The following is a 21178-nucleotide window of genomic DNA, read 5'->3' on the forward strand; positions in this document are numbered from 1 at the left end:
ATCCTACTCCCTCTCCTCTCCGTGTATTTTATATGTTTTCTTCCCTTTTGTCTGTCCTCACCACTCACATTACAAGCTCCAAGAGGCCGGCACTGCCTCTTCTTATCCATGTCTGCGTACAGCGCTCATTGCAACTGAGCCCTGTTGAGGCCTTTGGATCCTGCTGTTATGCATATAATAATTCCTAATGCCTAGGGCTACGCGCAGCCAATACTTCTCTTTCTTTCCCCCTGTGCCTCTGCGGGTGCCCATATTTCAGCGCATCGGCGCTTGGCCCCCGGGGGAAACTTTTGGTTAAAAAGGCACACCCAGCCGGCCCTCGGCGGCGGGGGCAAGCGGGGCCCGGCGAGCACGGCCCCTTTAAATTCCAGCTGTGCAGCGGGGGGCAGCACCGCTGGCGGCGCGGCGCGGGGCTGGGGCCGGGGCCGGCTGCCGGTGCGCGGCGGCGGAGAGCAGCCGGCGGCCGGCGGCGGGAGAGCGCGCAGTCCTGCGCCCGGGGGAGGCAGCGGCTCCCGGCGCCGCCGTCCGTCCCTCGCGGAGGCGGAGAGGATGAGGGTGGCTTCTGGCTTTTTTTTTTGCCTCCTCGCGATGATTTCCATAGTAACCTGATCGAGCGGTGCAATTTCGGAAACTGGGGTGGCTTTATTATTATTATTTTTGTGTCCCCCGTATTTTTTTTTTTCCGCTTCTGCCACCCGCTGCCCGAAGGAGTGACAGCCAGCAGGTAAGGTGCCCCGACCCCGCGGGGGTATTTCCGCGCCGCCGAACTTCCCTGGGAGACAGCGGCGAGGCGCGGGGTCCTGCCTGCGGGGCTCCGCCGTGCGCGGCCGGGGGCGGCAGCCCGGGGCCGCGGCCGCAGCCCCGCCGGCTGCCGGAGGGGCGGTACGTCGGAGCGGGGTGCCGCGGTGCCAGGGAACCCGGCAGGGGGTTACCCTCTGGGGAGACCGCCGGGCTCTTGTTACCCTCTTTGTTTGCTTGTTCCCAGAGAGGGTTTTATTCTTCCCTTTGTTTCTCCCTCCTTTTCTTCTCTCTCCCCCCCCACCTCATCCCTCCCCTGCATGGTTTGTTTCCTTGATCATCTTTCCTTCCTCCTCCCTTTTGTGAGGGTGAGAAATCGCACACACTTTACCTTAAAATCTGCGGCGAGCGAGGACGCAGCCACTCGGTCGCCCGTCCCCGGTGCGGCCGGTACCCGCCGCATCTCTGCACCTCCGCTACCCCCGGCCGTGCCCGCTGCCCGGAGCACCCCATAACCCCGCACAACCCCCGCTGTGGTGGGCAGGGGACAGCCCTCTCCATCGCGTCGGAATGGAAAGGGACAGAGTAGCCCATATCATTTCCCAGCTGGGCGCCTCTGTCTGGGTTCCCCTCGGGGGAAAGCACATCGTGGAAACCTGTAAGCAGGGTAGTCTAGAAGCTTCTCCCTCCATGACACGCACCTTGCCCACCTGCCTGGGCCCATCTGGAGAAGATGAGCACGAGGGACATGTCATCTTGCTGCTGCCTTGGCATTGGGTTGGCAATTGTGCTGATGGCTCTGTAGGTACTGAGCTGCCCCACAGTCCCAGCTCTGCCCCACAGCTTCTGCATGCTGCTATGCACCACTGTCTCTCTGCCCAGGTGGGTTGGGCAGGGAAGGCCCTGGCAGGTTTGGCTTAAGTGATGAGGACTTCTTCTAATTTCTGTCATACTCCATTGGTAGCGCCACTGCTATTGCCAGGTAGTAGTTGTTCACCAAGCAGGTCTCTGCTAAAACTTACTATTGCTTGCTGTCTTTCCTAGCCCTCTAAGTTTCATCCTTAGGTGGTGTTTTCAACTGTGACTCAGTTTAGGGTGGGGGGATTGTCATTTTTGATGTTGGTTTGTACTGAGAGCAATGAATAGATGAGTCTGGTCAAGGCTTTTTGTTTCTGTCATAAGTGATCAATAATCATCTGGTGGTAAGATGATCTTATTACAGAAAAAGCCAAAGTGCACACTGAGAACGGCTGAAATACAAGGTCAATAACTCTTGGGTTATCAATGTTAAACCCTCTTTGCATATTTTAAGATGACGTGTTCCTTTCAAAGTAAAGGCAACTTAAGCTTTTGATGAGCTTTATTTTCAGTCTAAATAACAAGTATACAGTTAACACAGCAAACCAGCCTTGCTTCGGACAAGATTACCCATCCTAAAACATCCCTGGACTTTTAAAAATCTTTTTGTTTAGTTAAAGTGGACAAGGATTGCAGTCCTCTTAGGTGAGACGAGTTTTTGTAGCTCCCAATACAAAGGTTGGTTTGTTCCTAGTGCCCAGCAACTGCTACAGGCTTTCCAGACACAAAAGAAAGGCGTAGTCTGTGGCCTGAAGATCGTGCATGCTAAAAAGGCAGTCAGCTGGAGGGTAACGCAGATCAACAACCAGCTCCGCCACCGCCTAATAACTAGCTTCATTCCGGGAAATGTGACAGTTCAGTGAGACAAGTAATTTGTGCAGAGGTGCTGGTGGCTCTGAGAAGACCCCTGTAACCCTCCGGTTGAGCCTTTGGTGGTGACGGTATGAGGAGCCGGGGCTGCAGGAGAGGGAGCCTGGACAGGAGGAGGCACCGGGGGCAGGTGAGGCAACCTCTCCTGTAGAAGGAGAGTGAAAGAGCGCTGGAGCGGGGAGATGCAACGTGGAAAGGGAGCAGGGCAGATAATCAGCAGGGGAAGAGGTTATACGGGGACTCGGAGCCTAACATAAAAAGCTTGAAGTAATGAGTTTAATCTACAAAATCTAGTTCTTAGATTGTATGTGCCTGCCAATTAGCTAACCATTCTGCAAATCAGAATGGAATTCAGATCGTATCTTGGTAAGTGTATTGACTCTGAAGTGCTGCAAGGAAAAAAAAATAATCTTTCCTTTTTCCCCTACTGTGGGCTTTAAATATGAACAAAAATCAGATCTGAGAATTGAGGAACCTTTTAATATACTTACTTTCCTGGGTTTGCATTCTATCCAGCCTAGACTCCCACAGCTAAAATAAAAAATCCTTCTGGTAATATGACTTCAGGGGGCCAAATTCAAAGCAGTCATAGGGCATTTTCACCAGTGCACGTTGCAGTGCATTGTGAGGAGGGGTCATCATCAGTCACAGTATGGATTAAAGTGCAGGAGATGTGTCACTGTTATCTTTCAGGGAGCACGCATCTCATACAAAACACTTCGGAGTACAAAGAGGGAACGTATAGCCCTCTTGTGCTCCTCTAATAGACACTTTAATGTTACAGGTATATAAGAAAGAGTTACAGGATAAACTTTATTCACCTATCTTAAAGGGTATGTTATTGTATGTATGTATTAGTTTGCGTGTCATAACAGTTTTCAAAATGGCTGAATGATATTGATCCAATTAAAAATACTATGTGAGAACAGCTGAAATTAGTTTCAGTTTCAGCTTGTGAGAATTGTAAAAATAATTTCAGTTTTATTCATAGGAACTGACAGAACCCTTTGTAAAGCTATTGTTTCACCCAGGTTTGAATGGTAGGGACTTAGGAAAACCAGAGAAGAATCAATGCCAGAAATTGCCACCAAGATCAGCACCTTGGGCAAGAATATTTACAGCTGTGTTTCAGAGTCTGGGAATGTTTGCTTTAGATGACTAGCATTAATGTGGTTTATAGTACAGAGGATCAAAAATTCATTATGTTTGATTGGTAGCACAGGGATGTAATAATACAGCATTTCTCAATTTCTTAGAGAAGTGTTATCTCATTCATGCTAAGTTTTGCGGTTAAGCTCCACATTGAGATAGATCAGAGGTGTATGTGTGTGCATTTTTTGGTACTAGCCACCAGTGGTATCGCCTGCACGTGTTGATGAAGCAGTCTGCCTGAGAGCTGTTAGAATTTGCATGTACGGAACTGGTTTGTTTATATGTAGATCAGTTATTACTGTGAAGATAAGTGTGTGCATGAAAAGTTGTTGCCACAGATAGAGGCTGGCTTCTGAAAACTGCGTCCCAGTTTTAAGATAAACCTCTTTAAGATAAACTTTCATGATTAATGTCAGACAAACAAGCAATTCAGGGGCAAAAATACTGTTTTCAATTATATTATGCATCCAGCTTATGCCAGTCAGTATAATATACATTGCTAGCACCCGATACTGTGCTTGCCATTAAAATACTTAGGATTTTATTGATGTAAAATCAGAGCCTTAACCAGAGGCTCAGCATTTGGCTGACAAGCATTATAAGGAATACTATGATAAAACTTCCTTGCAGAAATGTTTTGGAGAAAGACGTAATATGTAATGGCAATTGCTCTATGTTTGGCTTTGAATTTTGTTTAATGTTTCTTTTCTGCTCTTGAAATTGACTGCATACAAATAGCACCTCTTTATTCAGTTGTTTTTTCCTGCTTTCCCATCTATATTTAGAATTGTATTTAATTGAGTGAAAAATGTGACATCATTCTCCTGTTAACCCAGCAAAGACAGACAGGGTAATGGGAATGGGAGCTGGCTTCTCAACCGGACATTAGCAGATCAGGATTCGGCTTTGAGTCCCTTATCTGAGCATCACCCAAGGCTCACTGGTCCTGGTGTCCTGCACTTCCAGTCCCCTGGAACTGGACTGTTTTGAGACATCACAGAAACCCTTTGCAGGCCAGAAGCATTTAAAAAGTCAGTTCTTTTGCTAGAGCTTCTTGGTCCTCACTGGCTACTCTGAGCACTGTTTCATTTGGTTGTCTGCACACAAATCAGGTGTCCTCTGAGGAGCTCAGTGTTAGATGGTTCAGGAACTAAAACTCCCTTCTATTTAATTATGTACATGCAAGTCAGGAAAATGTATGTAAAAGTGGCTTCTTCCAGGGATTTGTGTGAAATGGAGCCAACTGATCATAAGGTCTGATGAGCTTCAACTGTGTTCACTTCAGTGGAAGGAGAAGAGTTGAGATCTTCCAGGAACAGGCCAGTAAATGTCACTTACTGCAGTGACTGATCCACAGTATTTGTGTTCAAGTGGAGTCTAGAGAACTCAGTCTGGCTCATGGCTCCGTAGAACAAGTGTATTCCGCATCCAGATGCTTAAGTCACTGGGCAAATGAGACAGAAATGTTACTTTAGACTAATTCTGAGAGACAGAAGAGGAATATAAGAAAATGGTCATACCATTATGTCTGCTGTTATGTTGATGACTTTCCATCTCTGAACTTCCTCTAAAAAATAATAATTGTGTTCTCTTTTATCATAATATAGTCATCACTTGTTGGTTTACTTGCACGCATCAGGCTGCAGCAGTGGTTGCTAAGCTGGAATTTGAAACAGAGGTGGTCCCTGTTGGTGCTTGGGGAGTAGCCCACTGCTAATATGTTTTAGGTGGAAACATTGAGTAGTAACCAAAAACTGGTGAGGGAATAGTGTTAGTGTTAGTAAAGAAAGTGAAGATTTATACTGAACCAGGCAAACATTTGCATGAAGTTAAAAAACAACATAAGAGCTATTAAAGATCATAAGAAAAAGTGCCTGGCTGAGAGCTGACAGAAATAGAAGCAGTTGTTGTTTCACCAGATTTTAATGAGTCTTCTGCCAGTGACAAATAGAAAAACTGAGATTTTTTTATTATTATTATTCAAAGCCACGTTTGTAGAGAAATAAAATGCAATCATAGAGTCCTTCTAAGTGGACATCCTGCAGTGTTCTAAATAATTTGATTTGGAGGGAAAATATATCAAATGTGTTTACATGTCGTAAAACCAACATGAGATATTTTTCATATTAGATTTATTACATATATACCTTTTTCTATGTGGAAAAATGAGATAAATGTGCTGCTTCTCCCTGTGTTATTGACATTTTCATTGGCAAGATGATGGATGCTGTTTGAAACAAAATGGTTTGCTGAAGACTGGGAGAATCACTGTTTTAGGTTTGAGAAGAAATATTTTCTGCAAGGAAGATGACACAATCTGTAAATGAAACATTAATCAAGTTTACAGTTACAAATATGAAATTATAGTTCAATTACAGTTTTCAGGAATAGTTACTGTATTGATGGCTCCGTTTTGCTTATATTTGGTTATATTTCGCAATGAAGTCAATTACCTTATACAGTGAAATGTTACTTTTTCTCAAGTGTATATGTAACTTCTAGCTTTTCTTTTTTCAATTATTTTTCTGGCCAGTAGGCTCAGTTCCACCTGGCTTTTAAGTGGAGGTCCATGTCTGCCTCCACTTTATATAATGGTAAGTTAGTCAGAAAACTGATCCTAGGTAACATGGCAATTTGGAAGAGCATGTTGAAAACAGAATTGCGTAATAGGTCATTATGAAAAATTCTGTTTACTGCAGATGAACAGGTTTTATGGTAAAACTCCAGATGGACTGTAAAACTTTCATCTTTGGTCTTTGGACTATGTCCTAATGCATCATTATTAAGCCATAAAAATTTGTAAAGCAGGGGGAAATGCATTAAATTGGCAATATTTAAAATAACCTTGACAAACCAGCAGTTAAAATTCAGTGAAGGAACAGCTGATGAATTTGCAGAAGAACCTAAGAAGATAACAGTTGCTATGATCTATTTAGGGACACTGCAAATTCATGCAGTATCATTCTTCTGGAAGCAGTCAATCCAAATATCCTTGCAGAAAGTCTTAACTTGCAACAGACAAAGCTGATTAGTCATCCAAACCCCCAAAATAGTTAGAGTCAGTATATCTTGGAATATACACTGTGGAATTGCTTTAGCTATTTAAAAGTATTTCAATATGCATAAGGCACTGAGTTACACTACAAACTATTAGGCACTATAAGACTCCAGTAAAATCACTATCATTTAATTTTGAAGCTTTATTGGCATGTCACAGCTACAACCTCCTGTGGAGCTCATATATTTTGGGACATGATTTCTTTAAAATATCTCAGAGGAAGCTGAAAAATTATATTTCTGAAAAATATAATAAGGGAGTAACTTTGCATGTAGGAATTGTCTCAGTAAGACTAAGTAAAAGTAAAAGAAAGCGGAGTGATACACAGTGCATTTTCAGTGCATTTTCAAAAGGCTTGTTTTGGGATGCAGGCTGCTTATGAAGAGAGGGGGGCACCAATTTTAGAGAAAAAACCTAATAGTAACTCATACTTGAGCAGTAATAAATGAATTAGGCCACTACTTTGGAGGGCCTAGGAGGAATTTGTTCTTTTCTGTTCCTAGCAAACACTTTTTCTGTAACCTGTTGTCCTTTCTCTTGAGTTATCAAAGCAGTCTGGTGGTTCTGTGTCACCGTGATGCAGAGGTAATGAAGGCAAACCTTCAGGGACTGTCACAACATTGTCATTATTTTGGCAGTGCATTGGAGATAATTTTAGCAAGGAGGTAAAGAAGTTCTGCATTGGTAAGCAGGTTTCAAGCTGGACATCTGGATAGGAATACTCAGTCTGAAATGGTCAGATACCAGTTTAAAACCACCCTGCTGAGATTTTCACTGCTTGCAGAATACAGTGCCCAGATAATTAACAACTTCTAAATAAAAGCAATGGCTATTTAGCTTTTTTTTTTCCTTCCTCCCTCTGCCCCACACTAATCCTCCTAGAAGCTATGCTAAGGCACAAGTGGGACAGGGAGGTTATTCAAGACACCCAGCATGACTTCACCAGGGGCAAGTGCTGTCTGACCAGCCTAGTGGCCTTTTATGATGGAGTGACTACATCAGTGGAAAAGGGAAGAGCTACAGACGTCATCTGTCTGGACTTGTATAAAACCTCTGACAACAGTCCTCTACAACATCCTTCTCTATGTGAGAGAGATGGATTTGATGGATGGACTGTTTGGTGGATGAGGAATTAGTTGGATGGTTGTGTCCAGAAGGCAGTAATCAATGGGTCAGTGTCTGGATGGAGATCAGTGATTAGTGGTGTCCCATGGGGATCTGTATTAGGACCAGTACTGTTTAATGTCTTCATTAGTGACATACACAGTGGGATCGTGTGCGCCCTCAGCAAGTCTGCAGATGACACCAAGCTGAGTGGTGCAGCTGGCACACCTGAGGGATGAATTGCCATGCAGAGGGACCTGGACTAGCTTGAAAAGTGGGCCCATGTGAACCTCATGAGGTTCAACAAGGCCAAGAGCAAGGTCCTGCACCTGGGTCGGGGCAACCCCTGGTATCAATACAGGCTGGTGGATGAAGGGACTGAGAACTGTCTTGCAGAGAAGGACTTGGGGGTACTGGTGGTTGAAAAGCTGGATGTGAGCCAAAAATGTGTGCTTGCAACCCAGAAAGCCAATCATATCTTGGAGCATGGTCAATAGGTTGAGGGAGGGGATTCTGTCCCTCTGTTTCCCTCTGCTGAGGCCCCACCTGGAGTCCTGCACCCAGCTCTGGAGACCTCAGTACAGGAAACACATGGGCCTGTCGGAGAGGTCCAGATGAGGTCCCCAAGATGATCAGAGGACTGGAACACCTCTCCTAAGAGGCCAGGCTGAGAGAGTTGGGGTTGTTCAGCCTGGAGAAGAGAAGGTTTCAAGGAGATCAAGGAGATCAAGCATTTCAATACTTAAAGGAGGCTTATAAGAATGATAAGGACATCTTTTTAGTAGGGCCTGTTGTGATAGGACAAGGGGTAATGATTTCTAAACAAAAAGAGAGTAGATTCAGGGTGGTGAAACACTGGGACAGATTGCCCAGAGAGGTGGTAGATGTTGCCCCATCACTGGAGACATTCAAGGCCAGGCTGGATGTGGCTCTGAGCAGCCTGATCTAGTTGAAGATGTCCCTGCTTATGGCAGGGGGGTTGGACAACGTGACCTTTGAAGGTCCCTTCCAACCTAAGCTGTTCTATGATTCTGTGTTTCTAAGATATTTAGTAATGTCTAGATTTAACTCTGGTCCCATCCTCTTTTGCCACCACACACAAGTACATCTTTCGTGCCTGTGTGTTGATGAGATGGCAGCAGGGAGTCATGGCATGACATTCCAAGTCACACCTCCAGTGACTCAATGGAATATCCTTTGATGGTTCTCTGAATGATTCAAAATTCCCATTTACTGCCTGTATTTGCCGTGAGTGCTTCTTTTTATTCCTATCTTTAAATTTCTGCAAACGGGTTATACAGAACACAGTAACAAAATTTTTTTCCCACCTTTCTTGCTTTTGTCCAGCAAATGCCATCTTTCCTAAAATGAAGAAAGTTCTTCAAAACAGAGAAAGGACAAGCAGCAAAAGTGGCAGAAATAAAGACCATGTCAGCAGATGTGAATGCAGTTGAAACTAGGCCGATTAAATAAATCTCCCCTGACTCTGATCATTGAAATATCCCTTTGAATGTTTGAAACTTATTTATGTTTCAATATTCAAAACTTATTTATGGTTGCTGAGAAAAGGAAAACCTAATAGGGAGACTGGAACACTGGAAGACCAAAATATTTTACTTAGGGCTTTTTTTTTTTTTTTTTTTTTTAGATTTAGAGCAAGGAGAGCTGGAGCAGCAAAATTCTTTGTTTCTGGATAAAATTTTTCGTTTTTTCATTCAGGGCCAAGCTCTTGGTTTTCTTGTCAAGAGTTAAGGACTGATAACACATTCCACCGTCATATATAATTTTATGGATATTGCTTCTACCTGAGTAATCTCATCTTCTTCACAGCACTCCTACCAATATGAAAGGTCAGTGGTACTTTTGATCATCTTTCTTTGGGTTACATGACCTATCTCCAGCCTAACCTCTCTCTTACTCCAGTACAGAGACGAGAACCAAACTCTGCTACACAAATCACTAAGTGCTCCTTTTTGGCACATGCTGAACTGAAAAGACATTTCAGTTAATTTTTAATCAGTAGCTAAATGGACTTGAATGAAAGGACTTCTGTAACTTGACTTACTGTAGGCGTAGTACAAGAAACGTACATGCCCTTTGATTCATGTAGCTTTCTATCACATTGTATTAATGAACAGACAAAGGCAAAACGGTGGTTTGCATTACTCACTTTGGACTAGGTTTTGCTAGTAAGTGGCAAAGTATTATGGAAGTCTTGAAAGTGACAGTGGCACTAAAAAAAATGCATGGGACAGTTTGAGCTGAACATAGATGCTCTATTAGTCTAGATGTCTGTGTTCTGATGACATTTATACCCATATTTTCTGCAGTGCAGTTGAAATTGTGCTTTTCTCCTTGTGGTAATTTTGTTACGTCTCTGTAGATACTAATTTTCAGCAAGAGTCAGTTTTTAAACACTGAATTTAACACTGAGTCAGTTTTGACTAAAGTTCTGTAATTTGTTTTTGAAAGGTATACTACAGTAGAAACAAAACATAAATTTATTTTATTTACATTAGATTGGCTTTAAGATAATTTTCTGTATTCTCATCCATAGAGGAATCAATTAAGGATCTTTGCTACTTACTAACCTGTTCCCTTTCTATTAATTTTGTGTGTTTTCATAGAAGATTAAGCTTGAATACATTTCACTTACATTTTCATTTTTCGAGGGAATTTATAAATATTTCTTCTGTAAGAGATCTTTGTGGATCCATACCATCACATTTCTTTTTCTTGCATAGTATATTGCAAATATTTCACAAAGTTCCTTAAGTTATCTTATGAGTGTCAAGTAACTCATCTGGGGACTTCTGGCTGATTACCCGGGAAATCCTGGAAAACACTATTAGACTCTGTGGCCAATTTGGGCATTTCTTTGGTTTGCTTTTTCATTTCTTCTTTATTGTTTGTAATCTGTTTTAGAAGGGGAGGCAGCCATACGGGGTACAACATTAGCTAACTCGTGGATTAAATGTTGAGCAGCAAAGTAGTTAACAGCTTTGTGTTTTAACAACCTCTTTCAGAGTCAGTTACCCACGTAAGTAAGGGAAATAGACAAATTAGTCTCCTGAAGCTATTGTCAGTATTATCTGTTGCCAGACAGAGGAAGAAAGCACTGTGCTGATGTAGATTTGAGTGGCCACTTTCACAACTACAAGGATTCAATCCTAGTGATTCTGCCAGGCATACTTCGACTCTGGTTGCTTCTATCAAGTTTATCACCATGGGAAGTCGTTCCATTTTTTTTAAAGAGAAACGAATCCAAGGAAACCTTTGGAAATATCAAAGTTTACTGATCTTGAATCCTTGGATTCAGTTGCATGTGTTAAATTTCCTAGTAGTTTCTGGTTTTGATATTAGTCATCTGTGAACTGACCACTAGTAGACTCCAGAGAGGATGAATTTCTCTAGGCATTCCTTCAAAAGCTTTTGTTCATGGTCGTAGTCTGAGTAGGCTAAAATAAGCAAATAGTCCAGACTCCCATTGCCTAGACTACAAGCCAATTATATGAGTCAGATGCAAGCCTATGCTTTTTAAGATATTTTTCCTGTTTTATGCTACAGGCACCTGCTGTTTCAAAACGTTATCCCCACAATAGGGTGGAGGATGGAAAAAGCTGACTACAGGCTCAGTATGGGCTGATTTTTAGAGTCAGAATGATTTTACTTTACTTCTACTGTATATTTTGTCATTGTTATTGTTTAGCTTTATTCTTCTCCTCCTGAAAATCGGTCCTTAAGTGGTTTGGTGACTGGAAGCCAAGTGTAGTGACAATACTAGTACAGCATCTCTTACACAGTCCTTGGTAAGTTTATTCCTGAATGACTAGGATCTTTCTGGTATTGTTTGCTCTGTGAAGGAATACACTTAATTCACATATTTGTGGTAGTATCAACATAACCAGTCCCATATTTTCCTACACTCTTTGAACTTTGTTGTATCTCATAATGTTAAAGCCAATAGAGTAATTATGTGGATGAGAAAAAGAAATATGTGGCCCCATATGTTATATTCTGAAACATTTTCTTTTTCTATGTGTTAGCAGGATTATACAGAGCCCTTTAATGTGAAACTTCTGAAGAGTAAAGTAAAATCAGTTTCCCTAGTTATTAAGGCTCATTGCAAGAATTTGCTAGCATCAATGACATGATTAAAGACCAGATTTAAACCAGGTGTGGGCCCATGAAATTCCCATGTGCACAAACTTATAAGGACTTTTTTAAAACTTACGAAGGTTGTTTTTTTTTTTTTTTTTAAAAAAAAAAAGCTTATGATACAGCTACAGGCTGTTTGCAGATCTGCTCTTCCCTGACTTACCTAGCCTCTGCTCATGCTGGCGAAAGTTTCAGTGCAGTAATTTCATGGCACATAATTCAATGATGTCAAAATAGGATAATTCATTCCCTTCCCTCTCACATTTTATTTCTTCCTATTAAATAAATTCCAGGCTCAGAAGTAACAAGGGAGTTGAGTTCATGGTCTGAATATAGCTGAGATTTACCTGCAGATTACTTCCAGTCCCATCACATGTTCCTTTCATTTTCAAACTGTGGCTCTCTCTAGTAATATCATGTTAGTTTATCATGTGGAGGTTTTGAATTAATGAGTTCTAACCATTTTCATTTTATGATGATTAGTCAATGCATGCAAGTCAAATCCTGATTTATTCCAGCCATTAAGTGGCAAAGATTCTCAGGTATTTTGACTGCAAGCAATATGTTATACCAGAAGCAGACAACTTTTTGTACAATCCAGCATGTACGTTGCTATCTTCACACAGCGAGAAATGGTGTCTCCTTCTTATAGAATGAATGGGGCAAGTAATGTTTTTATCAGGAGGGAGACGAAGGTGGCCTCCAGAGGTCCAACACACAGACAGGAGTGGTCCTGGAGGGACATAATGGTGACCTCAGCATTATCTCTTAGCTCAATTCCTTCCTCTTGCAGAATCGGAACTACCTGGCAGTTTCTGTGTAGTCCCAGTGCGGGAGTTACACTTGAAGTAACGCTGAATTAAGCTTGGTGTTGGGTATACAGGTTACTCACTGCTGCTGTGTCATTGCACTGACACAGAGGATTTTCAGTATAAGACACCAAGTACCTCCTAGGTCAAGGTTCACCTGATATTAAGGCAGTTATTTAAAAGGCATATGCACTGCTGCTGAAGTTAGTGCTATGGATCCTCAAATTAGTTTTCTGAAAATGTGTGGTGCTTGTTAAGAAGCAGAAGAGACAGAAACACAAAAAAATTTTTGAAGCACTGAGTAACGGAAAGGTTAAGAGGACTTGAGATGTATGTTTATATTATTTTATTAAACCCACTTCCATAAATTGCTGAATGACTTGGTGATTGTTTTAAAAAAATGCATGTCCATCCCTAGCTGCACATGTGTGTAACAGCTCCTAGGTGTGCCTATGCTGTCCTGCGGAGTAGAAAAGAAACCTCATCTTCCTTCTACTCAGCCCTCTCATTCATGGCTCCTGTGAGATGAAGTGACTGATAGCATTCAGTGACCCATACCACCACTTTCATTTTGAGAGCCTGAAATAGATTTTCCTTGTTTCTGACTTGTGAAAATCCTGTCTGTGCCCTATGATCCATCGCCTGAAGCATTCAGGAGAGCAAACAGCAGCTATGAAAGCACTGGAGTCAAAGGCAGCGGAAATCTGCTTGCAGAGCGTAGAACACAAAACTTTCTCACCATGTGTTGTGAAAACAGCCTCCACTGACACATGCAAAGACTTCTAGAGTTGATCAAGGTAATAATAAAATGTACATCTTGCCGGACAAAGATCAGTGCATGTGCAGTGCCTTCCCATCCAGGACAATGCAGAATGACTCCACAATAAAAGGGACTTTAGCAGTAAAGTTAGCAGCTGTTATTGTGGTTAAATAGATCCAGAAGTAAAAAAGAAACATGGTTTGGGCTTGCATATCATAGACTCATCTGTGCTCTTGAATATGAGTTGTCACCTGAGAGTATTCACCAGGAAGCTTGTCTGGAAATAGTCAGAAGTCAGACCCATTGATATCAGCCTGCTAAAATCAAAAGATGTTTGACGTAAGTTGCTATTCTTGAAGATCGGTTATAAATTCATCTGGTTAAACCTAAATGAGGAACCTGCCAGCTCAGTCTGTCCAGCCAGCCTTAGGGCTCCAGAGGCCAGAGGTGCTGCCAGCCAAACTACATAGGTGGATGGATCTCCCCCTCCCCCTCCTCCCCTCCTCCCCTCCCCTCCCCTCCCCTCCCCTCCCCTCCCCTCCCCTCCCCTCCCCTCCCCTCCCCTCCCCTCCCCTCCCCTCCCCTCCCCTCCCCTCCCCTCCCCTCCCCCTCCCCCTCCCCCTCCCCCTCCCTCTCCCCTCCATAGATCACTGAATGGCATTTGAGAAATATTTTATGAGTAAACACAGCAACCCTTGTTTTCATTGCTGTAAAGATGATTTGGGAAGAATCTTCCTTCTGTAAATACCCATAATTATGCCAGAGCTTTGCATTGCATCATGAATACAGTTTAGGAAGAATTAAAAAAAAAATCACTCTGAGAAATGAAAAAGGTGTAATATGTTAATAGGTTCATTAAACCTTGCAGGAAAGAATAGAGTAACAAATTTTAAGTTAACTTGTTACCCTTTTTATATATTTTCTTTTTCCTATTGGTATGGCAATGCTTTTGAAACTTCAAATATTGCTCCATAGTTTCTAAATATGTAAGGAATATGCAGGAACAATAACTGCTTCACTCTGCTTATTTTTCTTTTTTTCAAGTGAATATTATAGAACACACACTTGGAGAGGGACTATATTGTGCTGTTTCCACCCCAGCCCAATTTTTTTTACCGAAGACTTCTGACAACCCTTTAGATAGCAATTTTAATTAATTTCCTAATTATTAAAAATATACCCACTCATAGAAGGATTCTAAACAGCACAATTGTGAAGATTAATTGTTCAGATGTGATTAGAGCCATGCTCTGTGCTCAAAAGCACTGGTGAATGTCTACAGCCGCACTATTTAAATAATTTCAGTCTATTTTGGAATAATGCCATTACCACTAAAATCAAAATCTGCTCGACAGTGCTTGATTATCCTCTTGCTTGCAATATTTCTGTTGTGGCGTGATGTCAGTGTCTTCAAGGTACTAGTGAAACTAGTCTTTTCATCCTTCAAAAGCAAACAGAACCTCAGCACACTCTTTAGGGGAAAAATGAAACAATTACTTTTCTCTAGTGGTCATTCCCTCCAGACTTCAGAACAGAAGGCAAAGCCTGTTTTCTATACAGCACTTTTCTGAAGATTAAGTGCAAAATAATTACTACTTTTCAGTTGTGCGAATCCGTGGGACACAAGCAAAGAATAGTTGGGGGAAATGTTGAAAGACAGGGAGGAGATGATGGTGTTAATGGAAAAGAAGTGGGTGGTAATCGCACATGAAAGACCCTGGGATATTAACCTTTGACTTGCACATGTTGTTTATCTCATGCTTGATTAATGGTTTTAAAATTTAGAAGGAAAGGCACCTTTTGGCCTTTTAAACAATGCACACCTTCAGTGAAACACTTCCCTTTGTTTTGGTTGTTTATTGGAAAGGGGAAAATCGAATGGTGTTATTCAGCCTCCCAACCATTTGATTGCATTTCTAGCAGTAGTTGATGGTTTCTTATTTGGAGCCTGTGCATTTTCATTGAGAGTGTAACACATGCTACATTCATCTGGAGGATTAACTGAATTCTCTGAATTAGGAGGGTGACCTTGTAGAGCACAATGTGTTTGGCTACATGATGTGTTAGTTCTCTTTGCTTTTTGGGGCAGGATTTTTTTTTTGGTTGTTGTTTTTGGTTTTGTTTTGGTTTGGTTTTAATATCCCTAAAGTTTATCCAGGTTCCTTTCCCTATTTATATTTTTACATGAATGCTGACAGCATTTTCTATCTGACATGACGTCAATGTCTTCCAGGTACTAGTGAAACCAGTATTTTATCCTAAAAAAACCCTCAAACCATGAGTGCTGGATAAAATTCTGCCTCTGCAGCAAATGTAAGGTCCTGTTGATTCTCAGTGGGAACCACACGTGCATGCAGGAGCAGGATTTGGCTCATAAACCTCTGGTCATGCATTGAGATGGGCCAGCTCTAAGATGAATTTATTGGGTGGACTACTGCTCCACTGATGTTGTTACTGTATTTCACATTGTAAATCAGAGTAGTGAATTGTCACGTTTGTACATGACCCCCTCATATTTCCAAAGCAGATTCAGTTTGATCAGTGCCATTTCTTCATGGAAACAGTAGTTAGACACTGGAACAGGCTGCCCAGGGAGGTGGTTGAGTCGCCATCCCTAGGGGTGTTTAAAAGACATATAGATGAGGTTCTTATGGACATGGGTTACTCACAGTGCTAGGTTAATGGTTGGGCTTGATGAGTTTGAGGGTCTTTTCCAACCAAAATGATTCTATGATTCTATTTACTTGATTTTCATATTTTACAGAAGACCTTTAAAAACGCAAATTCCCACTTCTCAGTGTGAGAGATTTTGAATCAGATTTTTTAAGGCTGTTAAAGGTCTTTGGGTGTCTTTTGTATCTGTGAAATTCTAACTCTAAAGGTCTTGGGCGTAAATAAGTCCAAATTTCTTTAAACAATGTATCATAGCAATATATATATATTTTTTTCTTTTTTTCTGTAGGTATTTTCTCTTGCATTATAGATGTGAAATGCCTTGTATATATTTACCCTCAAAGGGCTTTGGGTCTGAAAATCAACACAATGAAATTTTCTTTAGTGTTACAGACTTTCTCTGTTTGCATAGCATGCAGTTTTATTTCTGTAAACATCAGATATTCATAACTGTTGTTTATGTAAATTTCTTCATCTATTATAGATTTGCAATCTTTGCATATTCTCTATTGAACTTTGATTATGCTGTTTGTAAAACACAGACAAGAATTTAATGCCCATACGTGGTGATGATGAAGCATTTTCTTGCTTCTCAGAAGTATAATTAATCTTTTAATATTATCAGAGGTGGAATTTAAATAGATACATCTGAACAACTAACTGAAAGAGCGTGGGTTTTTTTTGTTATGGAGCTTTCAGTAAATGGTATGTGACTGTGAAAAGTACTGCTATGTGTGGGAGTACTGGTGTTTGAACTGCTGATTGCTGCCAAAGGTTACTGGAGTGAAGACAAATGAATCCTTCAAGGCAAGTAAAAGTAATGCAGTTGATGAAACAGAAGCTGCAAATCCCTTCCAGTTTCATATAACTTTAGATTTAGGTCAGCATGCCAGTGACATAAGCTTCACAGAAGGTGAAAGCCACCTCTAAAACTGCTGTACAGGTGGTGTACTGTGTCTTTTGGGGAGGAAGGAATATAGGGAGTGCATCACACTAATGCTCTGTACACTCCAGTTGTTCCCTCTTTGATTCTGAATACATTTTGAGGTCCTGATCCTCCTGTTCTTAATGGACTAAGACCTGTCTTGGAGGCTACCTTTCCATTTTCAGCCAGGATACACAGGTTTAACGAAGATGCTGCACTTACTGTAGCCCTGTGTGAAGCTGGGAGTCAGAGGCAGAGAATGCTTTAAGCACAGGTTGAGCAACCAGCAAAGGTCAGAGTGAGCCTGGACCTGCTTACAGCATGCTGTGAAGACCAAAGTTTCCCCTATAAATCTTCCCTCAGCAGGGAGATCCAAATTAATTTAATTCTCGTAGCAGGAAAGAAATGGGAAGAGGAAAAGGGTGGAGTAGTAGGATAGAAAAGAACATGTGAATTGAAAAATGCAGGGGAATGTAATAAGCATGTGTTGATCTGGAAAGAAGGCTGATTCAAAAGAATTAAGCTTCCTGCTATTAACTAAAATAATACAAATCCAAACAAGCTTAAAATGGACATATTTCCTATCTTTCTGTCAAAATAAAAAGGAAAGAAACCATCTCTGATTTTTATAATTTTTAAATTTTATTTTAAGATGAGACTTGCCTCTTGTCTCAGGTTCAAATATCAAGCTTCTGTACTCTCACAAAAATGCATGTAAACTATTGGGTAGTTGAAGGGTCATCACTTAAGCTTTGCTAAGAGCAGAGTGGTATCTGTGTTAGCAAAGGAAGATTAAAGAGGAAAAAACAGCTGCACCCCAGAGGTCAGAATAACATGTGAGCAGAAACTGTTATTGCTCTAAGCAGATCAGCTCAGCTGAACTTTTAATATGTGGAAGTTTTAACTTACTGTGTCACAACAAGAACTTGGTTTTGTAATATTTCATGCTAAACTTCTACTATATATTTACTAAAAATTCTGAAAGATTGGGTTAGGTGAACTCATGTAAAGGGTAAATGTCCATCTTTGCTTTCTGTACATTTGTTGCCTTAACCTCAAGGAACTCAGCAGAAGATGATGGACACAACTGCCCCAACTGCCTCACTCCCAGTGCCATGTCAGTGGGACATGTGCCTTGAAGACACTTTGAGCTTCTTAAATATTACCTATTTTCACACTCAAAGAAGAAGGCTTATAGTGCAAAGCAGTTTTGTTTGCTTTTTGTTTTCTGTTTGTTTTTTTTTTTTTTTTCTCGAAATTCAGCACTATTTTATTATAGCTAATATATGGGAGAAGTAATGCTATAAGAAGCAGATATTTGTACTGCTGTACACTTGTGCGTTGTGTGCTTCTGCTGTAATGTAGGGGTTTAGGGAATCTAAAATGTCATTATGGTTATAGTAACTGCATATTTGGAGTGTTCTAAAAGTAATATTAAGAGAAAAAGCTCATGTGTTCATCAGCTTTCTAATGATCCTGTCTCTTACCAATTTACTTCAAGGAATTTCTCTACTCCCACAAATAAGGCAAAGGTGATATATCATATTAAAAATATACCTCAAAGCAGAAGTTCACGAGATGCCTTTCATCTCCATCCTTCTCCATCCAATCTCACCATCAATCTTCATAGTTTCCTTACTGCTGATATCTCACATTGTGAGAATAAATGTTGTACTTGCTGATCTTCAGATAGTCATCTGCTAGCTTGAAGGTTGTGGTGCCAAAAAAGTACTCATTAGACAGTAACAGCTGTGAAAGATCATGCCAGCTCTGAACAGCTGCAGGATGGTACCCGGGTCCTTCAGAGGGGAACGTGTACCATCCTGCAGCCAAACTCCTGTCCCAGTATAGCTCTTATAGGAAACCCAGAGTTAAGGAAACAACTGTATGCCCATGCTGAGCTGTCTCAGGGTAGTGCCAGGTCTAAGTGGTTGAAAGTTAGTTCAGGTACATCTAACTCGCAGCCATGGTGTGAGCACAGGTCTACCATATGGTGTGTGTAAGCAGTGCTCCCTGCTGCTGGTAGTGCAGGTTAACTCTGGCCCTCTCTTCTCTTGCCATCTCCTCCCCAGGGCATCCCTGTGTACTGGACCTCACTTCCAGGTATATAATGGGAAACTAATTCTCCTGTTCCAGGCAGTCGCACTGATTATGAGCAATCTAACTATTTCCGAAGGCAATCTTCCTAGAAACCTGCCAGGAAGGGTGTGCAAGTTCTCTTGGCTGAGATAAAAGAAGGCCCAGTTTTGCCTTTCATTGTAGCTTTCTGCGTGGTGGGGACAAAACAGTGAAGCGATATGAGGAAAATACTCTTTACTTAAGGCAGGCTGAGCTAAACGCGGGAAGCTGTTGTCTGTGATAATACCTGGAGCAAAGAGGTCATGTCAGGTTCTCTTGACACAGCACTGCTGTGTCTCAGGGAACCCACCATACAAACTCTAGCAGAGGTACCAAAATAGCAACAATCAAATGAACAGATGGAGAAAAGGATGTGGGAAACAGAGGTTGAGCTGGGACACAGGAGGAAAGGGGAATGGTCCTTTGCTGGCAGAGGATAGACTGGATCAACTGTTTGTATCAGACAAAGACACAAAAGACTTGATAGAGTGAATAGTGTCTATTTTTAGTAGAAAGAAAATGCCTTCTGCATCTTTTGCATAAGCAAATGAGTGCTACACATCTTTATTTCTGTTTAAAATGAGGGATTCAATCTAGCTGTGCAGCTCAGCCAAAACACCTGTAGATATCTTTAGAGAAACTGATTTAGGGAATGTCACACCTATGTCCTTTCTAGCACATTCATTGATGTCCCAGCAGCTGTAGCATGTTCTTCTGTAAGCTTTAGGGAGTGTGGAGAGGGTGTGAGAAACTCAGGGAAGGGTGGCAATACCCTGCTTGTGCCATGTGGGTCTTCACTTCAGGGCAGTGGAATACAGGTCCCATCCAGTAGTGGTGTGATGAGGCAGGGCAGGGTGCAGAACCCCAGCCAAGCTGAATTTCAGTCCCAGAGGCGACAGCACCTATTGTGTACACCAAAGTTGTCATCTAGTTACCATAACAACAGGGTGCATCCTTTGTAGTCCGGGCAGTCCATGCCTGGTGTGTGATGCTCAGCAGTTGCTCTAACAAGCTAAAATTGGCTTTTATTATTGTAACATCTATTGTTTGGGATAGAGAAGGAACAGTAGCTCACAGCCATTATGTTTTCTGATGGGTTTTTGCCAGGTTGTCCTAAAACTTGTGGGTACAAAGGAAGGGGATGTCCGAACAGCACCATTTTGCATTCTTATTTTGCAGATGTGGAAAATAAGTGCATAGCATGTATATATGCATAGACAGAAAACACTTGCAGAAAGCAATTTACCATGTCTGGGAGCTGAATGTCACAGTGAGGTTTTTTACAGCTTTTATTCATTGTTAGCAATATAAAATATTGTTCAGGTTTTCATAGCATGGTGTCCTCGTAGTATGAAGTGACTGCAAATTGGTCTGCTCTGTCAATAATGTGATATACATTGTTAGCGCAGACCATTCCTCAACATAAAGTTTAAAAAAAAAAAAAACAGTTATATGATAAAGAGTCAGGGTCAGGAATACATGTAAAAAAAAAATCGTTTTTTTCTCTGTGCTCAGCCTGTGCCCTCTTGCTCTGCTGACATTAGAGCCATGGCACAGGAAAGTGCAGAAGAATTCTGTTCCCGTTGTGTGACTCATCCCCTAGCATTCAGGAGACCTTTTGTGAGTATAAGGTTTCATATGGGCACAATTCATTACCAGTAAGCCAAATTCTATTGCCTTTACTTTTGTTTACTACCTTGATATTTGGTAGTACTTAAAGTAATTTCTAAGGCACCTGACTTCTACCCTAACTCTCAAAGAGTCTCACATCCTTTTAAGGTGGCTCCAGTCATCTTTTAACACCTTCTCCTAAAATGCTCTGAGGGTTGTTCCAAAGCAATGCTAAGAAAAGGGGTTTTTGTTTTGTTTGTTTATTTTACATCATGAGACACGGACAATATTATTTTATCACACTTTTCTCAACTGGCTGGGTAAAATATTTTCCTGTTGACATT

At 41.5% G+C, this 21178-nt stretch overlaps 1 protein-coding gene across 1 annotated transcript in view; it reads left to right on the forward strand.

The window, feature by feature from the left end:
* Positions 1-456: 456 nt before the first annotated feature.
* NAV3 (neuron navigator 3) overlaps positions 457-21178 on the forward strand; it is a 554398-nt gene continuing 533676 nt past the window's right edge. The window contains exon 1 of the mRNA XM_071799425.1: positions 457-724. The gene's annotated coding sequence lies outside the window, so the exon portion shown is untranslated. The remainder of the gene's footprint in view (positions 725-21178) is intronic.

Source organism: Patagioenas fasciata, chromosome 1 (assembly GCF_037038585.1).
Source record: "Patagioenas fasciata isolate bPatFas1 chromosome 1, bPatFas1.hap1, whole genome shotgun sequence".
Lineage (NCBI taxonomy): Eukaryota > Metazoa > Chordata > Aves > Columbiformes > Columbidae > Patagioenas > Patagioenas fasciata.